Here is a 12,890-nt window from a genome sequence, read left to right on the forward strand (position 1 = left end):
CTCCACTTGAATTTTGTTATATTAATTTTGTTTACCAAATGCAGACACCAGAAATTCCAAATTTCTTAAATTTTAATTATTTACAATTCTTACCATTACATTCGTTATGTCTAACAGTAATAATGTTCAGGTTAGGTCTATTAATAGCGTATATATGCTCGTATTTTCTAAACTAATCTTATTAACCAAGGTTTTTACAACTTCTGTTTTTCATTTTGAAAGAATTCTGGTGTTATTTTTATGCCATTTTCTCCACTTTGCCAATGACGACTGTGCGAAGAACTGTTTTTCTTCTTTAACACTCTTCTTTCACTTTCATGAAGCAATTAAGAATAATTACTTAAAAAACTAAAATTTCAATTAAAAAATTTTTGGGTTGCTAAAAGAGTTTATTTATTTTGCAGTCTTAACAATCGGGGTTTAGTTTTTTTAAGGTATCATGAGTTTCAAACTATGACTTCATATCAAAAATAGATTAACTACTCCAAATGTGGAAGCCCCAGTTAGTTACCACGGATATATTGCCAGGAAAGTGTTATCTCTTATCATACTTTCAGAACGTACTCATCTTAAATCACGTGATTTAAACTTTATCCTCTCAACGACGGACCATATGATTAGTTTTGCGGAATCGCACAATGACAACTTCTTTGCCTTTTGAAAAGGAAAAGACTTTTTACGTCCCTAGGTACGCCGGTTCTTAGGTACGCCGGTTTATTTGACAACACATCACTAAATCTTTTAAGACAAGAGTTTATGACTGGAAAGTAAATGAAAAATCGTTGTTTGCAGCCTAAAACGAAACACATTCCATGCTTTGAAGAGGCGCAAAATAAAAGCTTCTAAACCATAAACTTTACGAAGGATTGTTTCTGAGTTTGAAAAAAAAAAAAGGTGTTTTCGGTAGAGGCAATTTCGATATTTTGTAAAGTATGTGATGGAAAATTCCTTTTCTTTTTTTCCCTCGCAGTGGCAGGTATTAGCCATTTATAGGCTCTCGCCACTACTAAGGCCGAAAGCGGTTGTCCCTTTATTATGCAGACACATAATAGGTAGGCTACCTTGACTTTTATAAAGGAAGGGGCACATTACATCCATGCAATTCTTCGGGATTTGAACCGGATTCTTCGGTATGGCAATTAGAGCCACTAAACTTTCCCGTCTGGGCGGCTGTGACGCAAAAGTTGCAGTAGGGAAAAAAAAAACTGCCGTTAAGCAACATTTAGGCGAGATAAGCGTAAACGAGAAAATAAACAGGCAAAGAAAAATAGCCAAGTTTCTATATTTTTTGCTTATGTAAAGTTCTTTAGTAGTGTCGTCAATGAACGCATTTTATAATGAATGTGAAGATTTTTCTTTCCGGAAAACTAGAAAAAGTGAATAACAATAGATTTTGTGAGTTTTCAGGAATATATACACGGCAAATTATACCTAACGAATCTATGTTACGAAAAAATTAAGTGGACAATTATTTCTCGGAAATAATGGAGAAATATAGTGAACTTGTGAAAGGGGAAAAATATTCGTTTCAAATGGTGAAATGGATCACGCTAAATTTCATGCAGTGTGGTAATAGGTACTATGGATTTAGCTGCCAAGATATTTTTACTTAGTGTCCACGAACTCGTGAACTACTCTGCGATTTGCCAATTGTTTTATAAATCGTTTTGGGCAAACAGCATAAAATGTTTAATCCCAATGACATGTTGCTCTTTTTAAGCAATGCTGTACTATGCATTGTTAAATCAGGAAAGTAGTTAAAGATATTTTATGCATATGACTACTGCATGTGATTTGTATTGTTCGCACGCTGTATTATCTCGTTGAATAAATTCATGCAAATTATAACGATACTGACTAGTTAGTACCTAATGTAAAGTAAATATACTTAAAGCACCATATCGTATACAGAGTTTTAAATCCCAAGCTCCTAATTTAGCTTGTAGTCGAGGCCTGTTATAACACTTTGGGGAGCATGGCTGAGTGCGTGCATGTACACTTACTAACTTTTTGAAACTATGAAGTGAATTGTGAGTAGCTTTGGTGCGAATATGTTGCTTAGATTGAAATTTCACAGAATGCTATCTCCACACACAAAATTAAAGGAAATCTTGATTACATAAGATCTAATTTCATGATTTTCACTTTAACTATTGAATCGTTACAAGAGCAAACTTACACAGCGAAGTAAATGTGAAATGAGTAGTGATGATTTTTGATGCGTATGCTATTTCTCTCATTCAAAATTCAGAGAATGGGAATCAAACTTTGCCGGTAATATATATATATATATATATATATATATATACCTGAAACGTTCTTGAATGAACAAAAAGCAAATAAGCACATAGCAGCAAAAAAATATTTTATTGTCGCTTTACCAATCTGCAGTTATTTGAAATTATCAAATTATATAACAAGAATTTTTTGACAAGGGAAGTATTATATATGCAGGTGAAATATGAAAATATTTCGAGTGGAGTACTCGGAATGTGTTTCCTTAGTATTAAAGCCCGGTCTTTGGTACAGTCTTCTGCCTTAATGCTGCTAATTTGGAGGATCATTTTATGGAGATTTAACCTAGAAATAAAACGAAATTACAAATTGAATTATAAATTTATATAATCATGATATATTATAATAAACGATTATATATTTAAATAACGATAGCCACAGACCTATCCAAAATAAGCTTTTATGAGTTAAATTAAAATTATTAATTTCACAGATTTGTGCAAGATTGCATTTTTGCGGTGATAAAATTCGCTATTTTTATTTATTTGAAATTACAATAAGCTAATGTTTAATAATCAGATATTAGTCTTTCTTATTTTTACCTCAAAGGTGATGCGAATATAAATACTTGATGATACTTAATGACGATAACAGATGATGCTTGATATAAATACTTGATATTCATAGCACAGTACCCACCGCTTATTACAAACCCCTTCCGTTTGAAGCGCAGTGAATTTATTAAGTGGCTGAAATCAATAGATGACAATTTTTGATTGCAAAATGTGATAGCAGTTTTAAACGTATATAGTAAACTTATCTAATAAACAATCTAATATCTAAACACAATATTTTTAAATTTACTCAATTTTGAAATTCTGTTTATTAATGTTTTTGCAGCAATACTTTAATAACTAGATTCTTGGTAAAATTTGAAATTTTTCTATGGAACTAATATATATGTAGACTAGAAGAGAAACACGCTAATGTGACAATCAAAATCGTAAAAAACAACCTTATATTTAGCGTAGGTATAATGAAACACTCAATCGATTTCGAGGGCAGCTAAAGGTCCCTCCTCATCAGGAGAAAGAAATACATAGAAAGAAGAAAATAGGAGAAGGAGTCACAGAAACACGTAGTGCTTATCAGCACTGCACGTGGTTATAACTAGATTTTTAATCAGAGTTGCACTGGCCGCCTACTTTTACTGAGCCAGGCTGTCTGATCAAGCATAAAGAAATATTAGCGAAGTTAAAATAGGGAGCGAGGGGCAAATGCACATTACGCTCAAAATCTGAACTTCAAATAATGGAGAGCAACCACTGAACGGATTTTTATACCCTCTGGTAGTACCAAGCGCGAGGAGGTAACGCCATCTATCGGCAAAAATAATTGAATTAAGATAGTAGAATTTTAAAGGCATTAGGAAGGACTGGATTGGACTTCAAATCATTAACTAAACTTTCTAAATCTTTGTGAATGTGAAAAGCCTCAAGAAAATCCAATTCGCCTATGGAAGAAGCCTTTTGGATGATTTTTGCAGACCCAAAATCAAAATTATGGTTAAAAGTCCAGCTATGATACGCTATTGAATATTATTTGAGAGCAGTTGCGATTGACCGTGGATTTTCTCCCGTGATTATTGATAAAGGCGTCAAAAAAAAAAATTTTCAGATTCCCATCAAAGAAGACATTCCACTGTTAGAAATAATATTAATGACCTTGTCGTGCTTCCATTTTATCCTTCTGTTAGCTATAAAATTGCACGGATTCTCCAGAAATTCAATTTTCAAGTCGGTTTCTCCCCTATTAATAAAATTCACCCTTCGATTCTAAAAGATTGCGTTTCTGTCTTGAATTCTTGGGGAATTTATAGTATATCATGTCAGTGTGGTTTAAGATATATTGGCCAAACAAAAAGAGCGTTGAAGTTTCGTATCAAGGAACATGAATCTTATGTCAAAAAAGGCGAAATTAACAAGTCTTCAATAGCGTATCATAGCTGGACTTTTAACCATAATTTTGATTTTGGGTCTGCAAAAATCATCCAAAAGGCTTCTTCCATAGGCGAATTGGATTTTCTTGAGGCTTTTCACATTCACAAAGATTTAGAAAGTTTAGTTAATGATTTGAAGTCCAATCCAGTCCTTCCTAATGCCTTTAAAAAAAAATTCTACTATCTTAATTCAATTATTTTTGCCGATAGATGGCGTTACCTCCTCGCGCTTGGTACTACCAGAGGGTATAAAAATCCGTTCAGTGGTTGCTCTCCATTATTTGAAGTTCAGATTTTGAGCGTAATGTGCATTTGCCCCTCGCTCCCTATTTTAACTTCGCTAATATTTCTTTATGCTTGATCAGACAGCCTGGCTCAGTAAAAGTAGGCGGCCAGTGCAACTCTGATTAAAAATCTAGTTATAACCACGTGCAGTGCTGATAAGCACTACGTGTTTCTGTGACTCCTTCTCCTATTTTCTTCTTTCTATGTATTTCTTTCTCCTGATGAGGAGGGACCTTTAGCTGCCCTCGAAATCGATTGAGTGTTTCATTATACCTACGCTAAATATAAGGTTGTTTTTTACGATTTTGATTAATATATATGTGTTTGTTTCGTACTGTTTAGCAACAATTTTCCAGTTGCATTCCGATTTTCCTAACACGGGTAGTAATTTTTCTGTTCACCATCTTTAAATTGAAGAGCTCTTCTTATTATTTCCCTCGCTCTTTTTTTAAATTCGATAGAGGGTATAACATTGGCGTCTTTTTTCGTATCACTTTCACTGCCATTTTCAGTTTCTGTAGCTGCGTTAATGCTTTCTATTTATATTATGTATCTACTTTAAAGCTTTTTTCTTTGACTTTGCTAGAGGCTATGCCTTTTATAGTCCATCTCAGATTGACTATCTGCAAAATGCCTGGTCTTTAGCAAAGTGATCAACTTTGTTATCGGCTTCGAAGTACTTAATTTTCACAGAACTAAGTGTCTTTTACCATTTTCTGAACAACATCTTTTCGTTACCGATATCTTCACACTTTAAAAATATCTTGGTATAAATACTGGATGACAGAAGTTGTATTTGCGGAAAGAAAAACATATTTAGTACTTTTTTGAACGAGATCAGAGGGATGTGCAGCAGAGTTATCTTATATTTCTTATCCAATTATGAGTCACATGATGATCTACCTCTCGCTTCTCACCATGCAGTTTCTGAAGAACAATGTTATTCTCTCCTTTCATTTTGCTAATCATCCATCAGTTGGTGGGTGTATGTATCGGTATGTACTCGTATCTCTGTCCCGGTATTTTAACGAAGTGACATGTTCTCGTTGTTGACTGCTTCCTTGATTGCTGCAATACTGTTATGGATTTCAAGTACCACTTCTGGTTGTCCATTTTTGCCGGAGCCAAGTCATCTGCTTTTAGAATTGCAGAAAACTTAAATACAGAAAATAGAATTTTTTGGAAGTTTTATTTAAAAGTTATTGTAAGCAAAAACTGCATCACACAGTTACAAAAACATAAACGGATAAAGTAAAACGAATTATTGGAACCTTAATGCGTGCTTATTCATTAAAAAGTCGCCCAACAACGGCCAATAACGTAGGCATCCCTTCTGATAACCCTCGAGTGTTTTGTCATAATGAAGATGAACCAAACCAAAAATCACTGAAACCTCACTATCAAAATTCTGTACCAAAACCATTAACTTCCTTACTTAGGTTTATAATTTAGCGGAAAGCAATAAAAGAAGGAAACAAGAATGTATTTCATGAACTGGCAGCATTCTATTTATTCTGCCTGTATTTTCCGTTAGGTGTAAAACTTACATATGAAAAAGTCCTAATGGCAGCTGGTGAGATGGTCAAGAATTATAATTAAGATGCGTTTGAATTACCTATTCCTTGAAATACCGGTGAATAATTTAAACCCATTTTTAAAAAATAATATTTATAAATTCGTTACCTAGTAGAACCAAAATACGATTTTGTATTGTTTGAAATTATTTTAAAGGTTATACAGAAAACTGTAAATAAAATAATGTTTACTGTGATGAAAATACGGGTTCACGAGTTAAATATTCATTTATTATAAACATGTAAAGAATACAAAATAATAACGGAAAAAAATTTAAATAATGTTTAAAAAATTTTTATACCTACGTTATCTGACATTTAGCGACCAGGAAGCACTAAAAAGAAAAAAAAGTAATTTCATTAGTTCGCTAGAACTAATTTCATTAATTCATTAGTTCATAAATGTACAGAACATATGCATAGCTGAAATTAACACAATAATTAATAAGCGCAACACATGATAACTGAAATTAGATATTTTTATTTGCTTTTTATTTGAAAATATAGAATAAGTATCTTAAAATTATTACAGCTTTCATAAGCTGACTTCCAGTGGCATAGGTCGAACTTGACGTTTGGAGAGGTCCCTGAATTTTCCGCCCGTTGCGGTCCTGGAATTTGCGGCTGAACGTACAAACAAATAACTAAAAGTATGTCAGCATTACATATAGAGAAAGGGATTAAAACGCTGCATTTATTTTGGAAGAAAAGCATTAAATCCAACATTTTAAAATTATATTATTATTTTGCTTCTTTTTTTATTCTCAGAATTACCTATGAAATTTCTCTAGTATATAACAATTTTCGAAATATAAATATATAACAAATTGAATGAAATTAGTTATATGTATATATACGAGTATATTACCGGCTAAGTTTGAAATCTGGCATTCTATAGAATGCCTAAAACTAGACGACAATTAATAAAACGATACACATTTCTCCCATTTCCTAGGCATTCTACAGAATACCAAATCAGAAACCGGGAAAGAATGAAATACATCTAATATTCCTATATAAATACGGCGGAGTGAAAAATTCGAGCTCTGGCAAGGAATGAAAGCTATTACAAATCCAGGAATGAATGCAAATCGGCGCAAGAAACACGCCTTTTCGTATAAAATTTAATTACAAAAATCATTTCTATAAAATGCGTGGTATCCTATCCACTCAGACATTCCTAACGGGAAGACTGCGTAGATCCTGAAGTGTCATTCAAAAGTGAATTGAGTAAAAATTGTGTCTGAAGTGGACAGAGCATTCAGAGGAATCACAACAAAATTTCAACAGCTTCATTTCCTTGGTATCTCTTCTTTACTATATTGAAAGATTTGAATGAAAAATACGAAAGCAATTAAATTACAATTAACGCTAACATATATAAGGAAGAATTTCTCAATTTCATAAAAAAAGGAAGAATTCTTTACCTCTGATCTCATCTAGAATCTATAGGTACCTCCGCAAGTTAAGAAAACCCCTTTTGTGTTTTAGAATTCGTATCTCTAGTTCAAAACCTCTTTCTCCTTATATTTGCCGCTTACTTTTCTTTTTGGACTTTAACCTTTTACGTTACCTTCATCTTCTTGTTTTTATTCCTTACTAATTATCTCCCATATTTTTTTTTTTTTTTTTTAATGCTTGTTTTTCAGGCATGTCAATTAACTCTTTCCGGCGCAGTGTGTTGGGTGTGAACACGCCAAAAATATTTCCTCTTTATACACTGAAAATAATCGATAAATATCCCGAAAACTACACTAATGATTACTTTTAATCTCTTTTATGAATGATAAATGGCAGGACCACGCAAGCAAGTCATTAACGTTGCGATATTCTGTTTTTAAAGACACTGATTTTTCAAAGATTTTTTTTAAATATAAAGAATATCAATGAAAAAAAAACTTTACATAATTTTGGTGTTCGTATGCTAATCTGCTTATTCTGTATTACTTTTAATTTTTATGTTTGAAATATTGCGTATAGTGAAGCCTTCAGTGTATGGTGTATTCGGACTGAACACACTGTACTAGTAGCGGCTGTCACATGGGAGTGAGTCACGGAATCTGGTCTCGTGCTTCAAACACGGGGGAGGCTGAGAGCGCAGATTTATTTATATTTGTTTTTATTTTTTTCTGTTTTTGTTTTTGAAGTCTCCAATGCTTTGTTTTCACAAAACTATTTGATTTTCAGAGAGAGAGCAGACCTTTTTTCTCTCTTGCTTTCGTGCGTAGTTTGCTTAATTTTGATTTCTGTAGATTTTTATTTGTATATATATTTAATAATTATTTTTCCTAGTCAATAATTAATTGTAAATATTATAGTATTTAAATTATTTTTCTTATAAATTTAAGAATTGTGTAAAGGGCTCGGAGAGGCCTCAGCATTGCGGAAGGAATGGGAGTTTCCATTTTTCCCTTTTTTTTTTTTTTTTTTTTTTTTTGAGGGGTTGTAGAGTAGCTGGCTTCTCGTGGCGCACCATGGGTTATGCTAAATCTGCTACAGAAATCAGATTCTACTGTTTTTAAATCATAGACAAAATATTTTACTGTAATACGTGCTTCACAGCAATGCTCACCTACCGCCGCTCGTGCGGCTCAGTGTCTTCGCTTCGGACACACCCACGAAATGGACACGGTTTGTGCAATCTTTGTAAAATTATACCTGCATTCTCTCCTAGGCCTAAGTAAACTGCTTACAATTCTTTTTGGTAAAATTCCAACTTTAAAGATTAGCGTGCCGGAAAGGGTTAAAATGGCAGATATTTCTTTGGAACGGCTACTCTTAGACTGATTTCCAATTGAAGTCTTAAGTCTGATTTTTGAAGGTGACAAATCGATTTTTCTCCTTTGAGAAAAAAGAACCAGGTACAAATGAGTAATTTGCATGTTAACATTTAAAGCAGGAATTCTAACTATCGATATATATGAATATGAGTTATATGAATCCAAGTCTCTCCAGAATCATACGATGGAGCTAGCTTTAACAAGTTGCAACTTGATACAATGTGCAGATTCGAATATTTTTACTAATTTATTTAGAAAAAAAGAACTGCTATTAGAAAAACATTATAACAGTGTTCCGAAACTTAATACGTAGAGAAAATAAATGCTAATTTTTAAAAAAAAGTTCAAATATTTAAATCAAAAATTAGGAAATTTTTCTGAACTAGTTAAAACGGTTCACGTGCATTGTATAGAAAGTCCATCTAAAATGATCTTCGAAATCTAATGTATAATCTTCGAAATGGTCCTCTCATTAACCATTTCGACGGAGCACTGACTCTGCTTACTTAAAGGGAGTCATTAAAATCATGTTTAGTGAAACTTCTTATCAAAAATTTTAAAAAATAACGAAGTAACATGGGTGTTACTACTCACCCCTTCACAAATGAGCCTTACCTGCCCTACCTTATGTTTCAGAAATTTTACTGCACTACTTACAGAAGGACAACTGGAGTAATTAAGCAAACTTTCAGAATATAATATAACTGTCAATTTTGCTAATACAAAAACAAGTAAAGTATAGTAGATTTTAGAACAGTGGAACTAAAGTTTTATTTGAAAAAAAAAACTCAACTTTTACTTATTTTCTCTATACGTTGTTTTGAAACTTTACAAATATTTTGGTGGGCATCGAAACAGGTGAAAACATTGCCCTTGGCGGTAAAAGTTCTGGCCATGACCATGAATACTGATCTTAAACATATATCTTCACAGAGTTAAGTTAGTTTAAGTCCAATGTATGTAAGTAACATACGCTCACAGTATTCCTAACATCTTTGAAAATACTTTTTATGTCACAAAAGAAACATTGATATATATTTCACAGTTAAAGTATAAAATCTTAGTTAGAATACCAAGTCATTTTGTGAGATAATTTATAAAGTCTGTTAAAATGTCTATTAAATTAAAATTTATTACACATATTCACATATTCGAAATACATATTAAAATTCGAGTATAAGAAATTTGAATGACTTACTTTTAGCAGCTGCTACATAGGTCACATATGCAGCAAGCATGACTGCGGATACAATGTAATTCGAGATCATCTTGAAAGCAAAGTTTCACCACCTTTTCTTTCGAAGCAGTTTTTCACTTGACTCGAAGGAAGCCAAACAGTTGCCGTTATTCCTACTGTTACTCCTTATATACCAATCCCCAAGGACTAAAATGGGTTTCTAAGCAAAAACTGAAGTCTAATTACAAAACACAATATTGACGTTTCACATCGAATTCGTGTCACACTGACCAATGCATTTTATTTTTCCTACTTAGAAACGTTTCCAAAAGTCGTAATTCAATCAAGAGAAAAAACCATTTGTGATCTTAGGTACATTTGTTCAAACATAAGACAAGAAGAATTTTATTCGAAGGATATATTCGTTTCTGTTTGTTACATCGTCTTTCTTAAATTCTTAGCTAACTATGACCTTTGTTCTGAATACACAATTTAATGGAATGATTTAATGATTTTTTTTTTTTTTTTTTTTTTTTTTTTTAGAAGGCAGTTTAAAAATAAGTATCTGTAGGAGAATAAGTATTCATTTACAACATGTTTTTACTTCAACAATTTCTAAATCACTATTACTGATTTACTTTACTCAGACAAATTTAGAAAACATGTCCTAATGGAGTCAACGAGTTATCTCGCAAGTAAACGTCATTAGCACTTAACATAAAATCAAATTACTGAAACGTTTGAGTTCGGAAGTAATTTCGTCAAGTAGGCATCCTAATTTTGATCTATATTTATTAAAGTTTAGGTCCAGATCAAAAAACAAAAATCGTCTTAAGTAAGGAAACATAAGCTTAATTCATGCTATAAAAGTTTATTTTATCGGTTTCGCTTTCGATATTCCTAACATCTCTGAAAAGACTTTTACTTCACAAAAGAAACATTGATATATATTTCCCAGTTAAAGTATAAAATCTTAGTTAGAATACCAAGTCATTTTGTGAGATAATTTATAAAGTCTGTTAAAATGTGTAATAAATTTTAATTCCATACTATATCTACTTGTTTATAGAATAACGATCAACGCCCCTTTAAAGTGTAAAATAACAGACATCATCTCTTTTTTTTTTAGTTGACTATGACAAAGCACACTTAAGACTATCTGCCTAAGGAGAGGCAGGAATTTCTAATAGTTTGGTTTGACTTATTTGATAGGGACAAAGCACTCGAGAGCTATACCTAAGAGAAGGGATGCCTTCGTGGAGCATTTTCTAAAGGTAACTGTCTCATAAACATGAGTAAATCCACCAAAACGCTCATGCAGCCAGCCCTTTCGTTGGGATTCAAGCCCAGGGTCAAATTATCTGCGTTCTGCCGCTTGACGGCTCATAGGCCTGAATTTATAAGGGAAACTGACTCGTATACACGTTAAACATAAGGAAAGCCAAGAAAATGCCCATGCAGCCAGGTGTTTCGCCTCTAACCCCAGAGATAACTACGCAGAGTTAGAGTTAACTACCAGTGTTCTGCGGCTTTTCCGTCCATCCGCTGGTGGGCCTGAATTTATTAAGGGATCTAACTTATATACATTTTACGTATTTGAGAAACCACTTCGGGCAACCATGCAGCCAATCGAACCAAAGTTGGAACTACCAGTGTTAAACTGCTTTACCTTTCGGTCTCTAGTGGACCTCTAAATAAAAGGCATGATTTACCCCCCTTGTAGGATAATAGCTGCTATATTACGGATAACTGTAATTAAAGTTTCGAATTCAATCATTTACACGCAGTTTTTTTAACAAAATCTTCTCGAATATAGAGATCGAATATAGAGAAATCGTTCCAGTTAGTGGCTAAATATCAAAGTTTAAATAATCGTAGCATCAGGGGATTTAAAAATGTTTGTGTAAAACGTATTGTGTCAAGAAAAATGTACTTGTTTCGTAATAAACGTATTGTCAGAATGTTTGCAATTCTAAGTGCCATTTTAGTAATCCCTATTGTAAGATATAGTTTTACTGTGCTTTTGTATATATTTTCTCCCAATGGTGGGCTCTAGCTGTTTCTAGGCATTCGCCAATACTAAGGCCAAAAGCGGTGGCTTCTTTTTTATGGAGATACCTAATAGATAGGCCGCCGTTTCCTCCTAAGAAGGAACGGACAAATTACATCCGTGCCTACTCCGAGATTCGAACCAGCGCCCTTCGAGACGCCACTAAGAGTCACTCACTCATTTCCCGTCTGGGCGTCCCTTTTCCCGTCCCCATGTTAAAAGTGAATTTGATTTTTATAATTTCGCAACTTTTTGAAAAAAATTTTTATTCTAGAATTTCATTGTTAATGAACCTGTGTATCATTACCTGTGTAGAAAAGAAGTATTAGGAAATCTCGAAACTGAAGCTGAAAGGAATTAGCCCTAGGAAATAGCAGTTTTGTTCAGTCCATTCTTCGGATCCCATTGTTTGTTCGATTCTTTTCGATTTTCGCTCCATTCTTCTTAACGGCTCTTGATTCACTCCTAGTTCCCGAGCTTCCTCATCAAGTTCATTGCTAATTCCCATGAACTTCATTTAATTTTAGAAGTAAATTTTTAATTCCTAATGTATATTTTAAGCTTTATAGTTTAATGTGAACTCTTAATTTTAACTTATTCCTTATATCTTTCGTTCATAATGACATTTTCAATAATCTATACTTTATTTTACGTATTTTTATAGTTTTATTTCCTTTTGCATAGATTTTATTTTCATATCATTTTCAGCAACATGCTCTTAATTTTAACTTATGTATTATATTTTACGAGGACAAGTATTCAAATATGTGTTTTTGTTTATTATCTTAGT

The 12,890-nt window shown here is 32.9% G+C and overlaps 1 long non-coding RNA gene across 1 annotated transcript; it reads right to left on the minus strand.

Moving 5' to 3' along the window:
* Positions 1-2,348: 2,348 nt before the first annotated feature.
* LOC118180636 (uncharacterized) lies at positions 2,349-10,228 on the minus strand. Its single transcript, XR_004756706.1, has 3 exons — positions 10,072-10,228; positions 6,400-6,428; positions 2,349-2,580 (listed from the first exon to the last, which is right to left on the minus strand). It is a non-coding gene; the product is annotated as an uncharacterized LOC118180636 (long non-coding RNA).
* Positions 10,229-12,890: the final 2,662 nt, after the last annotated feature.

This window comes from Stegodyphus dumicola, chromosome 6 (genome assembly GCF_044657685.1).
Source record: "Stegodyphus dumicola isolate Sdum_Otavi_A_Nest chromosome 6, ASM4465768v1".
Taxonomy (NCBI): Eukaryota; Metazoa; Arthropoda; class Arachnida; order Araneae; family Eresidae; genus Stegodyphus; species Stegodyphus dumicola.